Below are 27,227 nucleotides of genomic sequence, written 5' to 3' on the forward strand. Positions count from 1 at the left end.
CGCCTTCTTGCACGAGTAATATGCAAATGAGGGTAAGCGTGGAATATTGCCGAGCCTCATTTGCATACCTAATGAGCCACCATTTTTTTCAGAAGACGCTCTTGCGCAAGAAGGAGCGTCTACACTGCCCCCCTTGTGCAAGAAAACCCCTCTTGCGCAACGCCGTCACACCTATTACTTGACAGGAAGAACGGCATTGTGCAAGAGGGTTTTTCTTGCGCAAGAAGGGGCAGCGTAGACACTCCTTCTTGGCACAAATGCCTCTTCTGAAAAAAATGGTGGCTCATTAGGTATGCAAATGAGGCTCAGTGATATTCCACGCTTAGCCTCATTTGCATATTACTCACGCAAGAAGCCGCAAGTGTAGACATAGCCTAAGGGAAGCACTGCGGACATCTGAGCTTGATCCCAACTGACCGCTGTTCAGGCAAGATTTTGCACCACTGGGGTTAGCGGGAGCTGGGAACACGTCAACGGGACTCTCGAGTCGGTGCAGAGAGGTTATTTCACCTCTGTTCGGCGGCATAGTGCCCAGTCCTGGTGCCCGCAACTCAAGACAGATGTTCCTGCACTGGAGAGGGGTCAGGGAAGAGCCGAAAGGGTCAGAAAAACGTGCCTCACGCAGACGCCAGGAGCTCAATTTACCGTACGTCGTCACGGGATGAGTGGATCGCACCCGGAGAGTATCGAACATGGGGACAGATACTTAAGGCCGGGCTCTTCCGTCCAGCAGAGCGAGGTCGGACACCAGGGCTGCAAGTGGCAGCTAGATCAATTCAGACTGGAAACACAGCGCCCATGTTTAACAGTGAGGGTAATTCAGCACTGGCGCAGCCTACCAACGACAGGGGGGGGGGGAGGCTTCTCCAGCACTAGCTGCTCTTCTGAAAAGATCTCGTTTCTAGGAATGATTTGGGGGCAGGTTTCCAGCCCGGGTGGTACTGGTCTGAGTAGATCGCAGCGGTCCCTTACGGCCTTTCTACACACGGGGTTCCCCACAACTGACCAGGCCCACCCTCACGGAAGGAAGGGGGGGAAAAAGGGGACGGATGCCCAGGGCCCAGTGATTCAAAGGGGCCCGGGAGGGAAATGCCACAGCCGCCAGCTGGCTGGACTGGCCTAGATATGACCCCTGCCCTCTGCAGCCCAGCAGCCTGAGCCCGGGCAGGGACCAAGCAGGGGATGCAGACAATGCCTGGGTTCCTCCATGCCTCCTCGGCCCAAAAGAAAACTGCTCCAGGGACCACGCACAAGAGTTTCTGTCCATCCCAGCTCTGCTCCCAACTCGCTGGCAGCCTCAGGGGAGTCACTGCACTGCCACGCCTCAGTTTCCCCACCTGTCAGATGACGATAAAACGCCCGCTCCCCCGCCGCTCCCAAAGCATTATGGAGCTTGTTAGTTGATATACAAAAGAGTCCCGCATGCTGGGTTATGTTCCACACCTTTGTCCTGTCCTCGCCGGTGCCGGACTGATCTCGTATTCAGAGAGCTCCGCCCGGGGCAGGCCTGCCCCCAGGTACGGCTGGGGTGAGACCAGTCGAGCCAAGCAGAGATGCCACCTGCCGCTGGAAGCCCCATGCAGCTCTCACCTTTCTGCCCCACCCCCTCCTCCGTCTCCCCTCCCCATGCTCCCCCGTGTAACCCAAACATTCCCAGTGTCCCTTGGACAGACCTTGCACCTCCCAGCAGAGCCAACTGGGCAACCATTCACCGAGCCAAGCCTTGACCGTTCCCCCGCACGTGGCCAGCCACACCCTGCCGGACTGCTCGCCCTGCAGCCTCGCTAGCGTGGTCAGTTAGGCGCCGCGCCCCTGCCCAGCAAGGAGCAGACCTCGGAGAGGGAAAGGCTGCCTGGACGCTACAGATTCCTGCCCTCCTGCAGCTCCACCGCAGGGCGCACAGAGAGACGGGCCAGGCGACAGATCCAGGCGACACAGCAGCCGAGAGGACTGGCTTCCCAGGGCAGCAAGACGAGACACGGAGGGGGTCTCACAAGGTGGCTTCCCAATGCCACGGGGGCTGGAGGGATCCCCTTGCCCACCTTGACTCTTCTCACCGCTTGGGATCCCCAACCGCCCTGCCAGCCTGTTTTTAAAAAGCGACGACCGAGCGTGCGGAGGGGAAGCTGCGCTGGGAAAGCAAACAGAGATAAATCCGCTAGGCGTGCTCCGGAAGGAAAGCTGCAGCCCTGCCAAAGCGTGGCGGGGAGAGGAAGCGGACGGCTTCCTGGGGGGAGAATGTAAAGGTCGCACAAAGGAGCTGGAACCAAGCGTAGGAACGGCTTGTGCCGCTCATCGCTTCTAGTAAGTAGGCTCGGGGCGGGACGCTTGAGTAACCCCCGCCCACCCCAGCACCGTGAGCATCTGCTTGAGGCGTGAGAACGTCAGTCCGGCGATCACGCAACGTTACGCCAAGTGCTCTGCTGGATCAGGCCCCTACCGACTGGGAGGCCACGTCGGGCACCTGGGAGACGAGCCAATTGTTGGGGGGAAAAACATTTTCTTTAAAAACAACAAACAACGAAGCTTAAAAGCCGAGTGGCCTCCTTTCAGTTACCCAGCACAAAAGGCTTCTGAGCACCAAGACGCCACTTGAACCGAGGCCGGGATGAAATTTCACACCTACAGTTCGAACGGATTCAAGCGTTTGCAAGCGACGCGCGGGGCGGGGCAGGGCGGGGGGAGTCTGCCTGCGTTTCCCCGCTGTGACTGGAGGTTGCGGCATGGCGCCAGACTTAGCTATTTTCCTATTTCTTAGCTTCTCTTCTAGTTGCGATTGTCATTCGCGCTCCGTTTAACAGCGCTGGCGCGGGGCAGGGGACAAGGAAAAGAGTTCGAGGGAGAGCTGCTCTTGACCTAAACTAGCCCAGTTCACGGAGGCTAAAGATCTGACCCAAGAAAGCCAGGTGAAATGCCTGCCGCAAACGCAGGTGACTCCAGCTGGCGCCAAGTGTCCAGGCAGGTGCCTTTTAGCAAATAAATCATTAAACCAAAGGTAGTTTGTGTTAAGTCACACAACCCAGGCTAGCCATGCGGCCTCCTGTCTGCCTCTAGTGGCCATCCGTGGCCTGAGGTCGGGGGGTCTCCGACAGCTTCTCAGCTTGTGCTGGGATCCGCAGGCTCCGTCCACGGGGCCCGCACACGACAGACTGAAACCTGAGTGGAACGGAACCATGTAGACAGACAAAAGGTCTCCAAAGGGGTCTGCGTCCCCGTGCGCCATTTCCAAAGGGGTCGCACAGGATGAACGGTTGGGAGCCCTGGTCTCCACCTACTGGCCTGGCCCCTCACCGGCCGAGCAGGCTCCTGCTTTCTGATCCAGGAGTCCGTTTCAAATCTCCAAAGGCAACCCCGCCGGGGCGATAGCTGGCTGCGAGTTTTCATCAGCGAAGCAGGAATCAAAGCCCGGAGTCGGGGGCCAGCGAAGGCGGCAGAGCCGGAGAGTTACCACAGCGGGGAAGGGCTCCTGAGCAAGCGGCAGAAACATCCATGGCCAAAGAGGAAGGACGTGGTTTCTCTTCAGAAGGCACATCTGTCTGCAGCCGGCTCGGGCAGGACGCACCTGGCAAACGGCCTTCCTGAACAGCGTGCGCGCCGCCCAAATGCGTCAGGCAATAGCCGAGATTTACACAGCAGAGCCAACATTTCACGTGGGCCAAAAGGTGCCAGGCGGACGGCACTGGCGACCCAAGTCCCCTCGCGTGGGGCCCCATCCTCCCGCCCAGCCCTGCAGAGTTCAGCCCCTGCCACGGGCTGTCCCTGGTGAACAGGTGGGGAGAGCCAGACGCCGGGCGGGTTAGGCTCCTTGGGGGGAGACTAGCGGCAGGGGGAGGTGAGGCTGAATGTTGCTCCCGACTGGAGGAGAACGTGGTCAAGAGGAAGGCTCCTACTTTTCCTAGCAGAGGCCCCAAAGTGAGGCGTGGCCCAGAGCTCACGGAGCCTTTCGAATGGGCTAATCCAGCCTGCCTGAAAGACACCCCTAAATGGGCAGGGCTGCAATGGATCTATGGGGGGTCAGGTCGGCAAGGGCAGAATCCTTGTTCCACGGCCCTCCCCGGGGGAGCCTGGGAGCCCGAGCCCGGCAGAGAGACTCGCAAGAGCAGCCTTGGCGCTAGCAACATGCCCCCTGATCTCCGGTCCCCTCTTTCCCTAAGACGCCCGTCCTCAGCACCCCAGTGCCCAGGGCTGAATCCAGGGCTCCACGTGGGGGGTTCACTTTCCTGGGGCCAGAGGCCCGGACCAGGCTGCCAACTGGGGGGAGGGAGGACCCGTATGACACGTGTGTCCCGAGGCCTGAACGAACGTCTGCTTGAGCCCTGCCCAGACCCAGTCACACGCCCGGCCGTGCTGCGTGGCACGCCCTGGGCACGGCGTTGGGCTGCTCTCGTCTTCAAGAGATGGGGTGATGTTGGCTGCGGGAAGAATGAACACCCATCCGCACCCCCACCCCCACACCCACCCACCCAGACCCACCCACACTCCCCGGCAGGCTTGTTGCAGCCAGAGCGCACTCTGCAGGCTTGGCCACGGATTGCCACGGGAACGCTCCACGGCTATGTAGTACGTGTGGGCTCATGGAGACGGCGCTCTCGCCGAGGCCCGGAAAGCAGCCCAAGGAGCCCTGCTGCGCCCAGGGAGGGGGCGTGGCAATATTCCACGCCGAAGACGGCAGATGCAACCCAGCCGGACTTCCTCCCGGGGGTGGAACGTGGCCCTGCCGAGGGGCGTGTCCGGGTTCCCTTGGGCGCTATGAACACGGACACACTCGATCTAGAGGTTCGCGCTGTGCAGCGCCAAGAGCCCCGGGCTGGCAAGGAGGCGGCTGTGTGGTGGCTGACGTTCCCACCCCTCTCTGGAAATGAGGAGAAGCTATTTCCCTCGGCAGGCGGGGCAGCACTGGGATGGGTTCCCTGCGGGCTGGGATGGTTGAGTTGGGGTGGTCTCTGCCGGCCCCGGGGGCCTGTGACTTGGGCCGAGGTCCGGGCGGGCCGCCGCCACGCTTGTGTCCACAAAGGCTGCCGGGAAGGAAGCACGTTACAGCAAGGAGCCGCCGGTCGGCCCCAAGCTCGACACAGTCCCAAAGGAGGCAGGACGTCAGGCCGAGCGACCACCGAGTGCACGGAGGCTGGGGCGTGGAGCCCAGGCAGCCGGCTAGGCCCAGTCCTGCCTCGCACCCGGCTCTGCCCCCGGCAGATGAAGCCTTCTGGTGCGAGGCTGCGTGCCCAGGTGTGTCCAACACTCGGACTGGCAGGGCCCTCGAGAGGCGTCGCGTCCAGCCCCTGCCCTCCCGGCAGGACCCAGCAGGGTCTGTCATCCCTGACCGGTGTCTGCTACTTGCCCGCTTGGCAGCGCTGCACGGGGTCCGGTCTGCCCCCAGCGGCCAAGGCCAGGTGCCCCAGAGGGAGGGAACAGAACAGGGAATCCTCACAGACACACAGAGGCTAGGGACACATCCCTGCCCAGCCCAGCTAACAGCCATCGATGGACCGAACCTCCATGAATCTATCCAGCTCTTTTTTGAACCCTGTTAAAGTTCTAGCCTTCACCACATCCTCCGGCGAGGAGTTCCACAGGTTGACTCCGCTGTGATGGGCCTTGCAGGAGGCACAGTTTAGACAGGACCTGGCTAGAAGGGAGATCTGCCAGCACGCCAGCTCCCTAAAGGGGAAGAGTTTTGGAGCCAGAAGTAACCCTTCCCCTACCACACCCCAAACAAGCTCAGCCCCTGGAAGGGCCTGTCTCTCCCTCTCCCCCCCCCCCCCCCCCGCAGGGTCTATGCCACCCGGCTGGGCCCAAGCTGCGCCCTGGGAGGAGATTCCCCCGCTCCCCGAGGCTGGCCACGCCTTCTCACAGCCTGGCCGTCGCGCCGGGAACGTCGCAGGGCAGACGTGCTGCACAGATAGCCAGGAGCTACATAACCAGCCCGCCTCACGAGCCAGGCCCTCTCCCTGGCAAGCGCAGCACCACTGAGCCAGAGGGGCCCCCTCCGGTGAGCCCGTGAGCTTCTCCATGGACAAACGCCAGCTCTGGGGAGCCGCCCACGGGAGCCCTGAGCCCAGCCTGGATAGGAATCCACGAAAGGCTGCCTGGGCCAAGCACAGCACCCTGGCCGCACCCGCAGAACAAGCGCGCACCCCCGGCGTTCACACCGCGAGCAGCCGAGGCTTCCCCAAGCAACGGGCCCCGCAGCTGGAAAACGGTCCTGGGAAACAGGAAGAAGGCAGGCGGATTGTGCAATATGGCACCAGCCCCAGTGCCTGCCAGGAAAAGCTGTCCCTTGCGCAGGCAGGCCTGCTGGCGGGAGGGGCGGGCGCAGGCTGTGTCCAGAACGCAGCCGGCCGCTGCCTCCCGGTCACCACGCAACGCGTTAACCCCTCTCCCAGCGAGCGCCGCTGGCAGGAATCGGTCCCCCGCCACGGCTGGAGCAGCCGGCCGAGGTCCCGGGTCTGGCCTGAGAAGCCACGGAAGTTGTGCCCGTGTCTCCCGCCGCCCAAAGCAACCCCTCGGCCTAGCCCCTGGCCGGGAGACTCGAGAGGGTGCGATTGTCATCGCACGTCCCTGGGTGGAGCACAGCCACGCCCAGCAAGCACGGGAGAGCTCGGCTTGCCTGCAGAACGCGGGACACGCGGTTACCGTGCCGGGGGACAGCACAAAGGAAGGTTTCCAAGGAGACCGGGGCGTGAACGGGCGCGGGGCTGTAAAAAAAAGAACTAAAATACCGTGTTGAAAAGTGACTCCCCCATGGAGAGCCGGCACGTTGCCGGGCGGGCGCGAGGGCCGCGCTGACCCTGGGTGGCAATTAGAAGGACGCGCGGAGCTGGTCGGTCAGCGCAAAATGCATCCCGGTCTGCAGAGGGACGGCTCCAGGCAGGATGGTCAGGAAACTAACGAGGGCAAAGAGGAAACTCCTCCCTCCACTCCAGGTCTGGCTAAACCTGCTTGGGTGCGGGGCGGGTCCCTCGCGGGGGGGGGATTCTGCGATGGTCACGGAGCAGAACTGCCCGAGGATTTGCAGCCTGACCCTTGCTTGGCGCGGGGTGAAATCGGCCAGGGCACGGATACACACGCTCCCCCGGCTGGGGCTTCCCCCCCCAGCTTTGCTGCAGCTCACGCCTCGGCTCAAAACCCGCCCAGCGAAACTCACCCCGCATCCCGGCAGAGCCGAAGTGGCAGCCCTGCCAGCCAAGGGCAGCCGGGGACAGGACGCGCTGGGAACAGAGGCTGCATGCCCATGCCCACACCACACTGCTGCCACCTTCCTGGGCTACCCCGCCCTGTGGCGGGCTGAGAATGGGGCCGGGCGGGGGGCTCTTGCTGGCAGGTATGGGCGGCTCGATGGGTCGGACGCAGCCCAGGGAGAAGCAGAAGAAAGCACCTTGGCTGGAGGGTTATAAATCCGGCCGTCTGTGGAGCGCCAGGATGCACCCGGCTGTTTGGGTGCCATGGTTCGGATGCCTCGAAGGGGACTGGTTTCCGGAGGGGGGTGTGCCCTGACTCCTCCCCACAAACACCGGGCCAGAAAGCAGCAGGATGGCAGGGATAAGCCAGGATCACTGGACGCGCCCACTATGGCCAGTGGGGCAGGATGGTAAATTCAGTCTCCAAACAACCCCCCCCTTTGAGGGTCCCTCAAGGGTCCCTCTGGGCCCAGCATGTCCACGAGCAGCTCGGTTTCCACAGCGTCTGCCCAGAGCTCGAAGGAGCCACAGAACGTCGCCGCTCAAGGTGGCGTGGGCGGGGTCCCAGGGACGCCGCCATGCCCCTCCCTCCCTTGCCTGGGCATCTGCCAAGAGACAGGTCAGCAGGGAGCACTCGTGGCTGTGCTGGGGGGCAGCTCCTCCGGATGCCCTGAGCCACGGCAACTGCAGGGGGGCAGAGACGCGAGGAACCTGCACGCCCCAGCCTGCCCACGCTTCCCAGGGCCGGGCGACCCAAGCGCCCGCCACGTCCCAGACGTTGTAGGCGGGTGCCTCCTCGCCACACTCCTGGCTGCCTCGCCAGGCCAGCGCCCTCCAGCCCCAGCGAGCGTGGCAGGAGCTGTGCCCGGACAGGCAGGCTAGCCTTGGCTGGTACCCTGGGCAGCTGCCCGGCTCGCCCAGGCCTCCGTCCAGCCCCGCTGCCCGCAGCCCCTCGGCACGGAGGCTCCGCCCACAGTCAGCTTCCTCCCGCTGACTCAGGCTACGCTCACGAGAGGACGGCGCGTCGCGGAGCCTTTTCTCCCCCAAGCCATCTGGACGACAGGCCCCTGGCAACGCAGCGCTTCTGGGGAGCTCAGACTCTCGACACAGAGCTGCCCCCACCCCCCTCCTCGCCTGGTTAATTCTGAGTCAGCTCTCAGGGCTGTCAGGCGTCTGCTCGGAGCCGGGGGGGGGGGCGCTAGGAGGGAATAGACCCTGCTGCACACAGGAACTCCCTCCTTCCGCTCCACAGCGAAAGCCAGGCGAGTCAGCAGCTGCACCTGGTTGGATGAAACAGGTTCCATACACCCCCGCACCTCCCACCCTGGTGCAGGACCTGCACCCCACAACTCGACTTGTCAGGGTCACGCTGCACGTTATCCAGGGCCAAGGGCTCCTGAGGTCTCCCCTCCTGCCACGTGCCAGCCACGTGGCCCTGCCCATAGTGCCAAGGCTGGTACCAACCCCCAGAAGATCAAAGGTCCAGAGAAGAGGAACAGAAATGAAGGAAGGCCTAGAGAACATGAGCTAGGAGAGGAGGCGGAAGGAATTGGGCTTGGTTAGTTTGGAAAGGAGAAGACAGAGGAGACCTGAGAGCGATTTTCAGGTACCTAAAAGGGTGTCTCCCTGAGACAAGTTAGTCGCGCGGCAGCCAGCGCGTGTCTCTCAAGGGAAAAGCAGGTCACCCAGAAAGCTTAGCACGTGTGGAGTCCCTGTGGCCTGAAGAGAACTAGAGTCTCCAGGGAGGGAGCTGGCAGCTGGTTTTAGGTTAGACTGACCAGGTACAAGATGCTCTGTCTACAACACATCTATTTAAGAGACCCATCAATTCCTGGCAATGAACAGTGATTAGGACTAGTGGGTTGCTCACATTAAGCAACACGTAGCACGAAAGGAAGCAATAGAAAGAATCGAAAGAACTTTAAAAAAGAAAAAAAAACACACTCAAGGTGAAGGTTACTCAGAAACGAAACCGAAGTTTGTATGAAATAAAAGTAATCTGTTAAGAGGTCATGCATTTCTAGAAAGCATCAAGCAATGCTGCAGGAAAAGTAACTAAAATTAGACAGGACCTGAATTACTTTTTAGGTATCAGGATTCAATCGTAAAGACGTGAAACAAAAAAGCGCTATTCAAAAATACGGCATGTACTGAAGCAAGTTATAGAATTAATTTGAGCTTAATGTTAAACAACAAATGGACAGAGTTAGCCGTAAAAAAAGATTCAAGGAATACTGCTCACCAGAAAGAAAACGGAAACGTTTGAAAGACGTCAGTCTTGCTCAAGAAATTAAAACAGACCTTTCCATCATTTTAAATAAATCGAAAGATAAGAAAACAGATGTGTAATTTCCACAATGTGAGCCAGTGATGATAGATCATGTTGGGAGGGGGACGAAAGCTATCTACGTGAGAAAAGTATCAGAGAGTTGCCGTGTTAGTCTGAATCTGCATAAACAGGGAGAATGAAGTGTTGTACGGTAACACACAAAGACCTGGAGGAGAACACTTCCATCTCCCTGGACACACAGTAGCCATCCTGTAACAAAAAAACTCTTGGGGTGTGTCTGGACGACAGAGGTTTTTCGAAAAAAGGGGCCTTTTTTCGAAAAAACTTCCCCTGCATCTAGACTGCTGCTGCGTTCTTTCAAAAGTAAATCAAAAGAACGTGGCAGTTTTTTCGACTGCGGAAAACCTCGTTTTACGAGGAAGAACGCCTTTTTTCGAGAGTGCTCTTTTGAAAAAAGGCACTATGTGATGCAAACTGTGCTCTTTCGAAAGAGCATCCAGACTGCCTGGGCGCTCTCTTTCGAAAAAGCGTCTTGCTTTTTCGAAAGTACTGGTTGTCTAGACGCTCTTTTTCAAAAGAGGCTTTTTCAAAAGTATCTTTCGAAAAAGCCTCTTTCGAAAGAGGCTTGCAGCTTAGAACCTAGGTGTTCACACCTCCACAGCTGCCACGTTCTGCCGGACTGAACTGACCTCGTTATCTCTGGTCTTCCTCTTGATTGGTATTCCTTTCTTTTCATGTGCCTGGATATTTAAACCTGCCTCTGGAATTTCCACTACATGCATCTGACGAAGTGGGACTTTGCCCACGAAAGCTTCTGCTCCAATACATCTGTTAGCCCATAAGGTGCCACAGGACTCCTTGTTGTTTATGTGAGAAAAAAGACTGTTAGAACAGCCAGGCCTACATCTTAAAGCAGTGAGAATTTGCCAAACTGCTGAACTTAACGATTGCACATTTTAGAAAGAAAACAAACGGATGTGAACGCAGACTTAATAAGGGTGAGTAAAAAATGATGATGGAGGAAAACAGAGTGAAACTATTAAAATGACAGCATGTGAGCATATAAAAGAATGCTCTAGACATGGAAGGAGGTACCAACCCAGACAATCTCCCGTATATGGTCAAAACCTGCGATATCTAAAAGAAACAACCATTTTGCAAAAGCCTACATACCGAAGGCGAGGGGGGAGGCGGGGGAGGGTCACCTTTTGTTCAAAATTCAGAAATCTCAGAAGAGAAACAAGTAGCCCTGCCATTACAGACAAATCTTGTTTCGAAATTTTCAGGAACAAGAATCACTTTGTGAACTACAAGGAGTAGCGGACAATGAGGCGAACAGAACATTTCTTTCACATGCAATAGAGACAGGTGCACAACCATGTAACTTCAAAAGAATTAAGTAAAACGAGAATATGTATTAATTTACAATCTTGTAATGGTGAAACTACGCCTGTTGGGGAAATTTGTAAATTACAGGTCATCGTTAATGTCAACTGCTGCGCGGAATAATATGATCTATATCATGGGATCCCAAATGAGGGGGCGTGAAGAAATTCCAGGCGGGGTGCGAGGCAACCCAGCCCCCCCATCAATCGCCCCCCCAAGTTGTTTTTTGGCCCCAGTCAGTTTTTTTTGTTTGTTTTTTTTGCTCAACAAGTTTTGCTGCTATTGGGCGGGAGTGTTTCTCTAAAATCAAGAAGGGGGCGTGATGCTGAAAAGTTTGGGAACCACTGATCTATATGATGAAAACTACCTTGAGCGAGGGGCAGTTCCAACTTCACTGCTGTATAAATCTTCTCTTTTCTGAAATTAGGGTTGATAGATGGTTTCAACAAAAATACTGGACACACTTGCCATGACATCACAATCGACATTACATCTGAGTTAGAAAATACCGGACAGTTCTATTTTCTTAATTTGTTTCCCAAACAGAAAGCTCAAATACTGGCCTGTCCGGTTCAAACTCGGACACCCGGCAACTCTATCTGAAATGGACAAGGCATTTCTGTTGTAGGTTTAGAAACACATCTGGCACTACATCTAATTGTTTCAATTCCAGCGCTTCAGGATTCAGAACCCTTAGAAATAGAACACCAATTTACCGAGCTATTCACAGGTGGGGGAATTGGATTCAGTGTAGAAAATAGAGTTAAATGAAACAAAAGACAGTGATTGTACATGCAACTAGACAAATACCTTTAACTTTAAGAACCTGGGGACGAAAGGAATTTGAAAGGTTTGCTCGTTAATTAGATACAATTGAAGGAACTGGAAGAGCTGGCTGAGTGGGTGAATTCATGTAATAGTAGAAAAAAATAGATCATTACGTTTAGTTCCCAGAAGGATTTACATATGAATGTTAAAAGGGGACATATTAAATACGTACAAGGAAAGAAATATTTAGACAAATGTCGGGAACAAGATATTTCTCCTCTTTAGATGCCTCGGTCGGATTTTGGCAAACAGCAGCAGAGCAAGAAAGTCAAATGCTAAGTAGGTTTCACGCACCTTTCGGCTGTCGCTAGTTGAAAAACATTCCTTTTCCGGCTGACGTTCCTCGCCAGAGGCTTTGGACAGAGCCCTACAAAAGATGTTTGAACACAGAGGCGGTACAGGAGTATGAGTTGATGATGTAACGCTACGGGGAAGACCGTTGGAAAAGCAAGAGGTTAACCAGAGCGCTGTCCAGAGCCAAAGCACAAGCAAAAATTCACAAATGTAAACGTAAAGGGAAAGAATGAAAAGATCTAGAAGAAGAAAAACGGACCCGTCAGGGATACAAGCCAGTGGCGAGATGCTTACCCAGAAGGTTAGGGATTATTAGACGGTCTGGGCAGTGCTTAGTTCTGTGGGGAAATACAGAACCCAGCAGGGGAAAAACCCACCACATTTTGAGGGCTTTACCTTGCTTAGGTTTACAGCGCCGAGGGGAACTGTCAGCATCAGGAATTTAAGCAGCTCAAGCAACTAATAAAAACAGCTCGGATATTACATCTGCAGCCCTGAGCCATCTAAACCACCATGCTCTGAGCAGGGCTAAAAGGCTGGCTAGGAGGGGAAGGGGCGTGGTGTGTTCTGGGCCGCACTGGCTGCCCTCAGCCCCGCCCCTTCCACTCAAGGCCACGCCCCTTCCAGGAGCATGGCACTGCCCACCCCATCTCGCCCAGGGGTCTAGAAGGCTGCCAGCCCCCGTCTATAGGACAGTATTAGCTTAGCATTGGCGTTTTGCGCAGAAAAACAATTCACATATTTACAGAGGCTAGCGCTGCGCTGGCAGGAATAGTTCACGCTCTCGTCAATAATACTTCAAATGGAAACGTGACAGGCTTACTGTATTTATAGGGCTTAAAATTAGAACATCTGCCAGGCAAGTCATTGCGGCTGGAGTCTCTTCTTAAAGCTTCCGCTGTAATCAATGTAATTTGAGAAAATGATCCAGCACGCGGAGAGGCAGGTAAATTGTTTCCTACACGCGAACGTGTAGCGGAAGCAATTGCGCAAGCAACGAGGCAGGATGAGAATTTACAACAGGAGTATTTCAGCGACTGAAAAACGATAGCACTCTTTAGTGCACCCCGCCATATAAATCAAGGTATTCAAGAGCCTCCCAGGAACTGCAGGGGTTCTGTGCCAAGGAAGAGACTGGCAGCTCCTTTAGGGTTAATCGGCGAGATGTTGAAACACACACACAAGGAACATTTAGGCAAAGAAAAACACAAGCGCAGAGCAAGAGAAGTTCTATATTGGTCACAAATGAAGCAAAACAGAGAGGATGGTATAAAAGAAAGTGACATGTCGAAAACCTAGCAATGTGAACATGCTAAACAGATGGCGTTTGTCCAAGAAAACCTAAGACCTTGGGCTAGGGTGATTTGAATATGTAAAGGACATGCAGATGTTGCCATTCTTGATTATTTTTCACATTTTCCTGAAACAGCTGCACTATAAAAACACACGTGCCAAACAGTCCAGTACAATGCAATCCACTTTTGCCTGGTGTGGCATTCCCAGTATAATCACGGCCGATACTAGATCTCAGTTTCAAAATCAAGCATTTAAATAAAAGTTGGATCATAGTGCATGATTTCAAACACGTCCCAGCAAGTCTAAGCTACCCACGATCTAAGGGGCTATTTGAGAATGGCATTCCAGTAATAAACGAGTGACTACACAAAGATGAATAAACTATTTCTATTCGGCATTACTGACGGACAGACAGGACAAGGGTTATCTTATCGCCTGCACGGGTGTCATTTAACAGAAAGCTTAGGAACAAATTACCTGTGTTCTTTCAAGAAGGACAAAAGGAAAGGAGCAAGTATAAATATCAGTCAAGCTTTGTAGCAGATGAATTATAATAGAGGATCATAAACTACCTTATCGGAATGCGAATGAGAGAATGCACAGCTACAATGGAAGAAGGCAGACTCGGAAAGCAAAAGATTGTACCTCACCCTTCTGACGTCATGACCAATGCTCCCTCTAATCTTTCATCCCTGGGCAGACTTTTTCCATCCATGTGCGGAATAAATTATGTGCACCGCAGCATGTGCAAATGTGCCCACCCACAGAAACAGAAAAACCTGGCTGCGGGCACACTGCAAATCAGCATCTGATTCTCTCCAGCACAGCCACACAAGTGCCCAGCTCCCAGGGAACAGCGGTTTGAACGTGGCTAACTGTAAACGAAGAACAAGGAGTGTAGACCCTACCTAAAGGCTGGGGGACTATCTTGGGGAGTCGTGGTGGACAATCAGCTGAACAGGGCACTGGGACCCAAGGCGATCCTGGGACGCGTTAACATTATTTCACCTCTGTATTTCGCTCTGGTGCCATACTAGCTTGATTTCCTTCTGTGACAGGTAACTGGTTTGGTGGGTAAGGGGAGTATGGTAGAAGTAACATACCCGGAGTTTTGCAAGGCTTTTTGCCCAGTCTCAGGTGACATTGTGGAAAGTAAGCTAGAGAAACGCAGGCTTGGCAGAAAGCCCATTAAGCATGCACCTACTTGATTAGAAAAACCACAAATGAAGGGCAGCGATGAACGGAATGTCGCCAGATGGGAAAGCAGCCTTGAGTGATCCCACAGGGATCTCCTCTGGGACCAGCATTGTACCACGCCTTTCCTAATGACCTGGATGCAGGAATTAGATCACTCGGCTCTCTGTTTGCAGAGGATGCAAAGCTGGGGGGAGGGTGTGAGTGGCTGACACTTTGGAGGACAAGAGCTAGAATTCAGAGGGACCTTGATAAACTGGAGAACTGGGCTATAGGACAATGAAACAAAATTCAGCAGCGCCAAAGGGGCTACGCCTAGGGAAGAACAGCCAGACGTCCAGATGCGGAACGGGGGCCGGCAGCAGAATTTCCGAGAAGGGGATTGAGGTCCTGGTGGATCACCACCCCAACGGGAGTCAGACGTGCAACGCTGTTGCAAACCAATTCCTGGCTGCATTCACAAAGGCCATTCCCGTGAGACGGTGAAACCTCGCGACTTGGCGCTGGGGTAGTGTGCGTCCAGTGTGGGTCACCCACCTCTCGGGAGAGCGGGGAGAAACTAGCATGGCTCCCGAGGCGGGTGACAGAGGAACAGAGCGGGAATGCAGCCCTCTGAGCAAGCGCTGCAAGAGTCAGGCATGTTTAATTTGGAGCAGCGACGAGGGGAGGAGACCATACTGCAGTTTCCAATACTTGAAAGGCTGCCATAAAAAAGGAAGAAGACACGTCGCTCTCTCTTGCCACAGGGCAGGACAAGAGGCAGTGGGTTCAAACTAGGCCCTGCAGGTTCCTGGCGGTTGGACCAGCAGGACGGTGGGATGGACAAGGCAGGCTGCAGACGCGTCCTCCCCGGAGGGGTAGAAAAGGAGAGCCAGCGTGCTGGGGGGAGGAGGAGGGGGGCGGGGTTAGACACAGCAAATCCCTCATCTCGGGGGGTTCTGTTCTCCTGTGCTCGGGTGATCCCCCGTTCGTCCTTCATCCCAAGGCGCTGCCGGACGTGGGTGGGCAGCGACGGGGCCAGGCTGGGGCGGGGAGAGAGAAAGCGCTCTGGTTAAATCCCAGCATGTGACGGATCAGCCGTGGCTCAGCGCCCAAGCTGGGGAAAAACAACAGCTGTGGGTCACGCTGCGGAGGCGGTGCCCTTCCCCCTGGGGCGTGGCACTGCCCAGAACCGAATCGCAAGGCTCCCAACGGGGGCAGCGGTCCCAGCAGACGGAGCAGGCTGGCCGTCCGGGAGTCAGAAGGAAGCCAGTCGAGAGCACAAGGACGGGGGGGACACACACCAGCAAGGCTGCCACGGGCAGGGTTCTGTTCTCCCGGAGCCTGGCCCATTGGGGCGTTAGCCCGGCACACCCCGGAGTGCCAGCACCCCACTGCACTCGCAGCCGGACAGAGAGGGAAGCAAGAGGCCAGGAGACGGTGACGCTGCACGCTGCCCCGGCTTTACCGAGAGGCCTTTGCAGAGGTCACAGCTCCTGCCACAGCCCTGGGCTGGTGAACCAGCTGGATTTCAGAGGGCGTCTGGCCAGGGCGACGCAGGGGAATCCCAGCAGGCTGCTTGCCCGTGGTCCGACTCCAAACCCAGACACTGACGGGCACTCGGGGGGTTCCCTGGCAGTGGGCATGTGCACCTCTCTTTGCTGGGGAACAAGGCACGGACAATTCCCACCACTGGCAAGGTCTCCCCAACCCCCGGCCCAGCTCCCTCGGGGCACCTTGTTCAAAGGAGCAGGCCCGCACATCACACCGGACTCAGTCCTGCCAGGCTGGGGCTGGCACCACCACACCCTTCCTCCCAGAGAGGAGCCCCATGCCCCGAAGAGATGGCGGGAGCAAGCCCGAGACCCAGCTTCGCTCCCTGCGCTGCCCCGTGCCTCAGTTCCCCCACCTGGGCAATGGGGAGAATCGTGCCCTCCTGCCTCCCAGGCAGGTTGGGAAGATGGATGCTTCGAGGAGGCCCTGACATGGCGGCGACTAGAGACTTGTCGGGGCTCCCCGCTGCCCGCTCCGGCTCCGCCCACAGCCTGATGCACCCCCCCCCGGCCAGAGGACGGCCCCGTGAGGGATGTTGCCAGCCGGGACAGGGCAGAGCAGGCCCTGCACCCCTCCCCCGGGCACTCGGCAGGAGCGTGACGGAGCAGACAACCTGCAGGGTGCCAGCTGAGTCCCCTCCCCCCAGTAAAGGCCACCCTCGTTGCTGCAGACAGCAATTCCCCCCAGGATGGGGGCGCATCCTCTGTGTTAACGGGTAACCATTGGACACCCCCTGCAGTTACACGGGTACCTGTACCCGCAGTCAGCGCCGACCTGCAGCCCTGCTCCGGGGAGCTGGCTACCGCCCCAGTGTTGCTGCCTCTGCTGCTGGGGAGCAGCCCAGGCTTATCGATTAACCGGTTGCGCGGTTACAGCATCACCCCCTCATGCTTAGGGGTGCGGCTGTTTCACGTTACTGAATCTTGAGGGGAGCAGCCAGATCACTGATGCACCCATAGGTGGGGGTGTTGGCCCCAAAAATGGTATAGAAGGAGGCCATGTGAGGTATTGAATAGAAGCTTACTGTCTGCTAATCCTATGTACGCTGTTCATGTGTTTGTATAATGTCTGTGTGCGCAATTATTAGCCTGTACTTGTATGGATACTGAAGATTTCCCTGCATGTGGTTGAGCCTTGGGCAGGGCCGGGCCTGTAGACATGCTAATTAGCGAGGCCCTGTGGGACAATGGCTCTCAATGGGCCCAGGACACACCTAAAGAATGGGGGCTGTCATCTGAGAGCTGCCAGCAGGGAACACAGAGATTGGCCTCTGGCCAGGTGACCGGCTACGACCAAGAAGGGACCAGGAAGGAGGGATAAATAGGCCATGTGGTCGACGCCATCTTGTTCTCAGCTCAGCACTTCATCCCAGAGGCAGCAGTGCAGGGATCGAAGAGCCCGGAAGACCTGTGAACCCATCCTGATGCTAGGATGTGCAACAAGAACTTTTAAACCAGCAGCTGCAACATCCCTGCTAGAGCCTGCATCGAGAACTGGGAGATTCGGTGCATGTAACGTACTATTCTTTAACAACCTCACTCTCATGCTTTTCTTTCTTGTGATAATAAACCTTTAGTTGTTAGATGCTAAAGGATTGGCCCAGCGTGATTTGTGGGCAAGGTCCAGAGGGTAAATTGACCAGGGATCTGTGGCTGGTTTCTTGGAACCGGACAGAACTTGTTCGGGGTAGGTGGGATTGGGTGCTAGGACCCCCCCACCTGTGTATGAGGCCCAGGGCTATCTGGGGCATGGATATTGCTGGGGTGTCGGAGGGGTTTTGCTCGTGAGGCTTCAGGCAGGCAGCTGAAGCGCTCTGTGGGACTGGTGTGTGGCCTGTTTGGAGAGGTCACCAGTGTGGGGGCTGTAAGGAGCCCCGGATTTGAGCAATTTGCCCTGAGCGGACGCCCTCAGCTGTGCCCAGACACGGCCCAGTCTGTCACAGGCTGCCCCAGAAGCAGCCCGGCACCTCTGGAAGCCAAACCCCGAACTTCATTTGACATTAGCCACTTGATTCCTGGGGCCCTTTATTCCAACCTGACCCACACGTGAGTGCGGGCAGCAGGCCCAGGTTTAGCAGGACCCAAAAGGGAGGGCTAGGAGGCTTGCATGAAGCCATGCGCCCCAGACGGCCTGCCCCAGCACATCTCTTGGGGCACCCCCAGAATCTCAGCCTCCACGCAGCCAGGGCTTCCCCGCGGTGACCGAGGAGGAAACGGATGCGGGAGGCACAAATCACTGGGGTTAGCAGCAAAGGCAGGAGTCAGACTGGGGCTCCAGCGCCGGGATGCCCCGTGGGCCCCCCCACGCACACGCCTCATGACCCGTCTGGAGCAGGAGACCTACCCAGAGGAGCGCTCTGTGAAATCCAGCAGCCACAGCCAGCCCGGGAGAGAACACGGCCCATTTCCTTCCTTCCTCTGAGCAGCACCCAGCCAGAGCCAGACGGCCCGAGGCCTGGGCTGGGCGTCGGCGCCAGGCCACCCCGCTGGGGGCGGAGTTGGGAGGGAGACCTTCTCGGGGATCCAAAGGCCCAAAGCCTCTTTGTGTGTCGCCCCAGCCCCAGAGAAGCTGCCACGTGGGGGTCGGGAGACGCAGCCGCCCCCGCCGGCTGACAGGCCAGACTCCCGCACTCTCCTGCACCGGGGCAGGAGGAACAGACGCCAGCTCAAACCGGCGCCGCTGAGCAGAGGTGGGAGGCACCGGCCCAGGGGGGGCGAGAGGACTGGCCTCCTCCACCCTTGGCAGTCCCATGCCGAGGTCAGCGGGGACAGGGATTTGCACCTACTACGCCCAGTCCTGGAAAACGGAGACGTCCCCTGAGGTTCTTCCTACATCTGGCGGCACCTCCCCGGCCCCACCTCCCCAGCATGATTCCAGGTGCCCGCGGGGCCGATCAGCGCACACACGACGGCCCATGCCAGGTGCAAAGTTTCTTCCCCGTCTGCGGGGGGCTTGAACCCACGAGGTCGTCACAGGAAGCCGGCCTCCCACTGCCGGACGAAGCCACGGCCAGTCTCGTGGGTGCTCCGGGGCGGTGAACGGGCAGGGACGACGTCAAGCAGGAGCACCCACGGGTGGGCAGCCTTACGCCACTGTCGGCTCGGTTTGCGTCCCTGGGCCTCCGCTTTGCAGCCTGATGTCCTGCTCTGGCCTGGGCCACCTCCCTTGACATGTGGCCGATCTCCCCCGCTCCTCAGCTGCATTCCAGAGGCGCCGGCGAGCTGGCCCCGGCCCCTGAGCGCTGGAAGCCAGCCCAGCTCAGCGCCCTCCCGGCTCACGCAGGCCGGAGCTCGTCCACGCCCTCACCCAGCCGCAGGGGGGCAGGGCGGCTTTAAAAGGGCCCAGCACAAGACCCAATTCACCCCTCCGGGGGCGACACCATTAGCCATGCAGTTATGACCAGGGCTCCTAGGAGTCGACTCTCAGAGGTGGCCCATCGGGATAGCGACACCGAGGTCAACACTGTGCGCGTTTCCACCCGCCGGGGGGCCGCCCCCAAGGGGACGCATGGTCCTGACCTTCGGGTGCTAGCTTGGGACCTGGAGAGCGATGGCAGCCAACTCCCTTCTCTGCCACATATTTCCAGCATAACCCTGGCCAACTCTCTTAATTTCTCTTGTGCCTCAGCTCCCCAGCCTAGAGGTGAGGAACAAAGGAGCGAAAGGCTCGGGGGAAGGGGGGCCACGTTTGGAAGCCCTCCCCCGATCGGCTAGGTTAGCTTGTTCCCAAGTGCCGGGTATCTCATTCCATCCCCGGGCGAGGGAAGAGTTAACGAACCTCTGGAACGCGCCCCGGTATTCACAACCGTTCAAGTCACTACCTACCCGCGAGCCTCATGTTTGCCAGGCAGTAATTGCCTCCGCTGTTGTTCTTGCTGGCATGCGCACCATGGGTGTACGTGGGCGAAGTGAAGTTTTCACACGGACGCTGTTGTAATCCGATTCCTCCCCGAGATCTAGCACCGTCGCCTGCTTCCCCGGGGCTCTGAGTCGGGGACAGGACATCGGAGACGGCGAGGGCGCTCAGACAACGGCCAGTTGTGCCGTGCTCCTCAATGATTCATCGTTACGATGGAATCAAACGCTCCATAACGGGGGGAGGGGGCAGGACGAGGGACTCATGTGCCTCGCCAGCCAGACTGGATTTTAAAAATAGTAAATGTAACTCGAGCCCGTCACAGGGTTCTCAGATTGCCCTGTTCAGTTCATTTCCTCCGAAGTGTCTGGCACGGGCTACGGTCACACAGGACCCTGGGCTAGGGGGAGCCCAAGTCTGACCCAAAACGGCCACTCGTAGCTTCTAGACCATGGGTTCCCAAACTGGGGGGCATGAAGAAATTCCAGGGAGGGCACGAGGCGACCCAGCCACACACACCCCCGTCAATACCGCTCCAGTTTTACTGCTATTTTTTGGGGGGGGGGGACCGTCACCGCTGAGTGGTGGGGAAGGGTTAGGGCTCCCCCGCTGAAGACACAACCTGCGGCCTAACTAGACAAGTCAAAGCCTGAGAGGGGAAACTGAGGCACGGGACAAGAGGTCACCGGCCGAGCCGGGAATAGAACCCAGATCTCTCGACTCCCAGCCCGGTGGTGGTAGCCGCTCAGTGACAGTGCCTCTCCGGAAGGAAGCAAGCTCTGCCCTGCACGTTGGGAGCCCAGGAAGCCACGAGGCAGGGTGAATGAGCCGCACGGCTCCAGAGGGCTCCGCTGGCCCAGGCCTGGGGCGCCCGCATCGCGGTCTCTGCCCCTGGCTGCGGGGCCAGGTGGATCGGCGCCAAGCGCTCCAGGAGGAGCCGCGCTCTGTGGCGGGGGCGGGGGGGGGGGGGGGAGTAACGCAGGCCCTGCCCGCACGAGATCCGGGAAAAACAGCCTTGGCAGCGGGCAAGCTCCCCAGCGTAGCGGCTCTGCCGACCCTTCCCCGGGGGCCTCCAGGTGTGCAGCTGAGGTGCGCTAGTGGGGGGCAGTGCAAAGGGAAGCAGCCCCCCTGTGGTGCTGCACGGGGTCCAGCAGCTGCTTCTCCCCCCCTCTGCAATGGGAAGCCACCCTGGCACCCCCATCGTACTGGGCAGGCCCGGCAGGGAGCGCGCCACCCCCCGTCTTTGCCCCATCCCAGGGAGGCCGGCTCCCGGAGGCCCCCCCGCTTACAGACGGAGACTGGGAAGAGCAGGGATGTGGGTTAACAACGGTTCCCAGGGGGCTGGAGCCGCCTCAGACAGCAGGAGGCCCTGAAGGACGGAGCAGCACACCCGGGCACCGCAGCGGGCCAAGGCGGGGAGAACGCTAGGAGCCAGCCAGCCAGCCACTCCCCCCCCCCCCCCCCCCCCCGGCCCAGGGCACAGGCCTCATTCGCCACCCACGCCTGTTCACCGTTTCCAAGCACAGGGCAGGGTGGGTGGCCCGGGGACCACCTGTAGCTCAGAACGGCCAACCAGTGTCGGCCACAGGCCTCCAGCATGCCGAGGGGACGTGCCTAAGGGACCCATGGCATCAGAAACTGAAGCTCCCAAGCGCATCTGACCCTTGGCCAACGATGCCCCTCTCGGCACCACGGCAAGGCTGGTTCCTTCTGGTCGTGCTGAGGACAATGCAGCCTGCGGTCGAACTGGAGCAGCAGCTCCGTGAAAGGATCCAGCTGTGGCCCGGGGCTCAGCCGCCCTTCCGAAAGCTAGAAGCTCTCCCGTCCAGCAGAAGCGCCGGGGCCGTCTCTTTGTTCCGGGTTTGCACAGCACCCAGTACAGCGGAGTCCCAGCCCACGTGCTACCACAGACCAATATTAATAAATCTTGCTCCGCTGCAGCAGGCAGCTCCTGGATCCTGCGCGCGCCCAGGAGGGGAAGAATAGCTGGGGAGGGCTGGGGAAATCCCCCCTCCTCTCCGAGCGAGATCAACTTTTGCCAAGTGTCAGCCCTCGTGAGAATCCCTGAGGGGCAGGCCTGCCATTTGAGACCCCAAGGACCCGGAGCAGAGACAGCCGAGTCTGCAGACAGCTGCCACTCAGAGCCTTCCCTCTAGGGCCTAGCCACGGAGCCCAGGCCTCCTCCTAGGGGAGACAGAGCCAGGCCTTCTCCAGCCCCGTGATTCAGAGCCCGGGGGCGGTAGCACTCTTGGCACGGCTGCGGGCTAGCTATTCGCTGCGACTGAGGAGGCACGAGGCAGACGGGGGGGGGGGGGGAGAGCCTCGTCTCAGGAGGCTGAGGGAGGGGGACGAGGGCAGAGCGCTCCCCAGTGGCCGAGGGTCTGCGGCATGAGAGGGAGGGGCCCTGGAAGGAGAGAGACACCTACAGCACTGCGCTGGCCTTTGAGGCGAGCTGCTAACGCAGGGGGAGAAATCAAAATCTCCCTCCAGGCGCCGCACGCCACCCCAGCCCCTCCCCCCCAGAGTAAGCGTGCAAGGCTCTGGGAGAAAAGCGTGAGCCTCGACCCCAGGCCGCCCCTCGACACAGCACAGCTCTCGCGTCGCTCGACTGTGCGGCCAAAGTCCAGTGGCTGCAATGGTAGCGCCCTGGACTCCAGGCTGGGAAGCACTCGAAACGCCGGGCTCAAAGCAGCGGCGCAGCCGGAGGGAGACATTTGGGTGGGCCCCGATTTCAGGTGGGTGGGTGGGAGAGATGGGCCACCAGCCACCAACCGGCCTTGGAGAGGGTGGGATAGACATGCTGGTCAGGGGACACCGGGCCCGGGGACATCCCTGAAGAGTGGGATGGGGCTGGGGGCTCCTGGATTCTGAGCAGGCCATAACTCGCTCCGGCCCACCCGTAGCTAGGCCCCCCAGCAGCCACAGACACCAGGAAATCCCCTGGGGCGATCGGTGGCCGCGGGGTGCCCGCCCAGAGGGAGTTACAGGCTGGTGTTGGATGTTCTCCACCAAGCGCACGTGGCCGTCAGTAAGGGCCAGCCCTGCAAACGGGAGGGGTCCCCCGGCTCCCCCGCCGCGTGCTCCGCCGATGGCAGGCCGAGCGGCTTTGCTGCGTCCCGTCGGCCGTCCCACGCACGCCCTGCCCTCGCCCCGAATGGGGCCCCGGCGCAGAGCCGGGCCAATAGCTCCCAGCCGCAGTCCTGCCCCCTCTGTCTGCATCGCTCCTGCCTTAAGGACTGAATCGGCCCTCTGCCCCAAAGGGGGAGGAGACCCCGAAGGGGGGACCATGCCGTCAGCCAGGGACCCTCCACCAGCTCCTACCCAGCCACGCCACAAGCGCCAATTTGAACACAGGAACAGTCAGGCCAACGGTCCATCCGGCCCAGTGTCCTGTCTGCCCACAGCAGCCAGTGCCAGATGCCCCAGAGGGAGGGAACAAACAGGGAATCCTCACTTGATCCCCACCCTGTCACTCACCTCCCGACAAACAGAGACCAGGGACCCCATTCCTACCCAGCATGGCCAATAGCCATTGATGGACCTAACCTCCATGAATCTATCTAGCTCTTTTGTGAACCCTGTTAAAGTCCTGGTCTGCACAACATCCTCTGGCGAGGAGTTCCACAGGTTGACTGTGCACTGAGTGACGAAAACCTTCCTTCTGTTTGTTTTAACCCTGCTGCCTGTTCATTTCATTGGGTGACCCCTAGTTCTTGTATTGTGGGAATAAGGAAATCACTTTTCCTTATTCACTTTTCCCTCGCCAGTCACGGTTTTATAGACCTCCGTCATATCCCCCTTAGTCTCCTCTATTCTAAGCTGAAAAGTCCCCGTCTCTTTAATCTCCCTTCACGTGGGACCCGTTCCAAACCCCTCCGCATTTCTGTTGCCCTGTTCTGAACCCTTTCCAATGCCAATATATCTTTTTGAGAGGAGGTGACACCGTTTGCCCCCTCGCACACATCTGCCCAGTGCAGGCACAAGCAGCAAGCTACAGCGTTGGCAAACGGAGGGAAAGACAGCCGGCCAGAGCAAATCAAAGCTCTGGGCCAGGGATTTCCAACCTGCCTGGCTTCCCCGGGCCAGGTGGAGGAATTCAGGGACCATGCGCCGGACTGACTCATCAGACACGCTCGCCGGCTGGAGAGATCTCGCTGCGGCTGCCCTGCACCAGCGCCGCAAGCCCTGGATTTCCCCAGCGGCAGTGGGAAAGGGCCAGCTCCCTACGCTTTTACCTGAAATTGCGGTTTGGGGCCGCGGAAGCGACTCCGGAGGGAGGGTGGAAACGAGCGAGCCCCGAGCCGAGGAAAACGAGATGGGGGAGGGGAGCCTGGCCTTGCTGAGCTGAGCACACGGGACACCGATCAATTTCCTCGCTGGTTGGATTGGCTCTCTCTGAAGCGCAGACAAGAGGAGACGCGCTTGCCGGCTTGGCCGCCCATTGCTAGGAACTGCTTCTGCCGGGGGGCCAAGACTCCTCCCTCCATGGGTGGCTGTCTCCATGCGGCGACTGCTTGTTTTGTGGGTTCCTTCTCCTACGGCGGGGAGCAGGTCGAGGGACCCGAGAGAACTACTTCCCCTCTTCTTCGCTGCCCCCACCGCACCACCAGTTAATGTTCGGCTGGGGGTGAACCGAGCACCCGCAGCCAGGTAGGGCCCGGCCTGCTTGGGGCAGGAGAACAGAAATCTATTCCCTGCCCCCACTCACGCTGGCTACACCCCCGGACCTCTGTGCGCCCGACCCTCCCGTCCCAGCTCTGCACACAGGAGAGGAAGGAGGAGCCCTGCTTTGGAGCCCTTTGAGGGCAGCTCTGCTGTGGGGAGCTGTACCTACAACAACACCCAGCCCTGTGCCCCATAACCCACTCTCCAGCAGCGTCACTCGCCGGCGAGCACCAGGGACGGGGGAGCAGGGGTCCCGGCCGCAGATGGGGGCCTGCTAGACTCAGCCTTGCCCACGCTGGATTGGAAGGCAGGATCCCATGACCTAAGGCGCACGAGGCTTTTAAACAGCCGTCCCAAAAAAAGCCAAGTTTGGGGGCGCGGCCATTCAGCAACCGAAGATCAACTCAGTTCTACCGGGCTGAGGAGGGCTTTCCCCTCTGTCCGCACACAGTGGCCGGTGACGTAGGCTCAGAGCAGCCGAGGCGGGGCTGGCAACCAGCTTGTACCCATTACAGTGACCGATAAGCTCGTGCCTCCGCATGTCAACGGTTGCGCTATCACATCCCTACTGCGGATGCACCGGGCAAAATAGCTGGACTCACTTGCAGGGCACAGGAGCCAACATGGCCAGCACAAGATCCCTGGTCATTAAAGCAAGCCGCTCAGGTGGTTACCACCAGACAAGCAGCCCCGCAGTTCCCGCAGACGCACACATGCCAGCTGCAGAACCGAGCTCAGCAGGCAACGAATTTTCTTTACTAGCTGGAGGCCAGCCCAGACTGCCGCCCGGCTGTGTTAGAACAACATAAGAAAGGAATAAACACGCACACAGGAAGTTTTTCTTCACTCAGCGCGCAGAATAAGACGGAGAATATCTTATTGCCCTTATATAAATCCATGGTACACCCACATCTTGAATACTGAGTACAGATGTAGTCTCATCTCCAAAAAGATAGACTGGCATTAGAAAAGGTTCAGAGAAGGGCAACTAAAATGATTCGGGGGTTTGGAACGGGTCTCATATGAGGAGAGATTAAAGAGACGGGGACTTTTCAGCTTGGAAAAGAGGAGACTAAGGGGGGATATGACAGAGGTCTATAAAATCCTGAGTGGTGTGGAGAAAGTGAATAAGGAAAAGTGATTTACTTGTTCCCATAATAGAAGAACTAGAGGACACCAAATGAAACTAAAGGGCTTAAAACAAATAAAAGGAAGTTCTTCTTCACACAGCGCATAGTAAACCTGTGGAACTCCTCGCCTAAGGAGGTCGTGAAGGCCAGGGCTATACCAGGGTTTAAAAGAGAACTAAATAGATTCATGGAGGTGAAGTCCATTAATGGCTATTGGCCAGGATGGGTAATGAAGAGTGTCCCCAGCCTCTGTTTGTCAGAGGGTGGAGATGGATGGCAGGAGAGAGATCGCTTGATCATTGCCTGTTCGATTCACTCCCTCTGGGACACCCGGCATTGGCCACTGTCGGCAGACAGGGTACTGAGCTGGATGGACCTTTGGTGTGACCCAGTCTGGCCATTCTTGTGTTCTACTTGCCGGAGGATGTGGTGAAGGCTAGAACTTTAACAGGGTTCAATAAAAAGCTAGATCCATTCGTGGAGGTTGGGTCCATCGATTGCTGTTAGCCAGGCTGGGGAGGAACAGTGTCCCTGGGCTCTGTTTCTCTGGAGGTGGGTGACAGGGGAGGGCCCACGTGGGATTCCCTGTTGTGTTCTCTCCCTCTGGGGCACCTGGCGTTGGCCGCTGTGGGCAGCCGGGACGCTGGGCTAGAGGGACCATGGCTCTGGCCCCTCTTACGAGGATTCTTCCATGCACAGGACCCAAAGGGCGGTCCATGCACACAGGGGCCCTGCAGGATGGGACCCGCGCTCAATGCGAAGCTGGCAGAAAGCAGCAGACTCCACACCAGGATGGAAGCTGGGCTTCGGATTTCCGTTCTAATGAACAACTGCTGACAGAGTCCGACCGGCGCCAGCACCTTCGCTTGGCAGGAGCCTTTCCGAACGCTGGGAAGCTGCCAATCCCAGGCCTGTTAGATGGACAGCATTTTGAGCGCAGCGGGACAGGTGGCTGCAGGTGACGGGGGCCCCATCCTGTTATCCAGGACGCCGGCAGCTGCATCCCATTGTTAAGTCTCTTTCCTTTCCCCTTTGGCTGCAGGGCTGGGAACGGTAACGGGCCCAAGATGCGCGCCGGTCAGACGGCACGCACCATGTGGCACTGCGCAAGCGGGTCTGCGGAGGGCCAAACGCCATCCCACACAGCCGTAGAGATTAGCCCGTCTCAGATGACAAGATTCACAGTTTCCTTTCCCCTTCCCCCCTCAGCCCCGCTGCAGACGGAACATCTGGCCCTGACGAAATCTGCTCCCTCCTGCACGCTGCGTCGCTTTCCACACCAGGCTTCCCGTCCGCGCCTCGGCTGGCGGCCGCCCAAGTGCGAAGGGAAGACTGGCACACGGCGGCGGTGCCCTCGAAAGCACACGCGAGCCTTTCTTGGCAGCGGTGCCCCGCAGGGAGCCCGGTAGGTGGGCAGGCACCCCTACAGAAAGCCAGGGACAGACTGACTCACCCCCCCAGCTGGAGCGGAGAGAGAAATCAAGACTGGGCTTACTGGCGGAGGGCTCAGCGAGCACACAGCGGGGGGCTTCCTTGGAGGAGAGGCCCCCGGGCCTGACGGACGCCACAGTGCCGCAC

At 58.2% G+C, this 27,227-nt stretch overlaps 1 protein-coding gene across 5 annotated transcripts in view; it reads right to left on the reverse strand.

Moving 5' to 3' along the window:
* Nucleotides 1-27,227, reverse strand: part of ST3GAL2 (ST3 beta-galactoside alpha-2,3-sialyltransferase 2) — a 55,764-nt gene that overhangs the window by 26,843 nt on the left and 1,694 nt on the right. The window contains exon 1 of one of the 5 annotated variants that reach the window (XM_075940586.1): nt 19,824-20,369. The exons of 1 other annotated variant lie outside the window; for it this stretch is intronic. The gene's annotated coding sequence lies outside the window, so the exon portion shown is untranslated. Of the gene's footprint in view, nt 1-1,673; nt 1,820-2,042; nt 3,727-11,976; nt 12,032-19,823; nt 20,370-27,227 lie in introns of those variants that run through there. 3 more of the 5 variants (XM_075940585.1, XM_075940583.1, XM_075940584.1) reach the window with 3 other exon arrangements.

This window comes from Pelodiscus sinensis, chromosome 12, assembly GCF_049634645.1.
Source record: "Pelodiscus sinensis isolate JC-2024 chromosome 12, ASM4963464v1, whole genome shotgun sequence".
Lineage (NCBI taxonomy): Eukaryota > Metazoa > Chordata > Testudines > Trionychidae > Pelodiscus > Pelodiscus sinensis.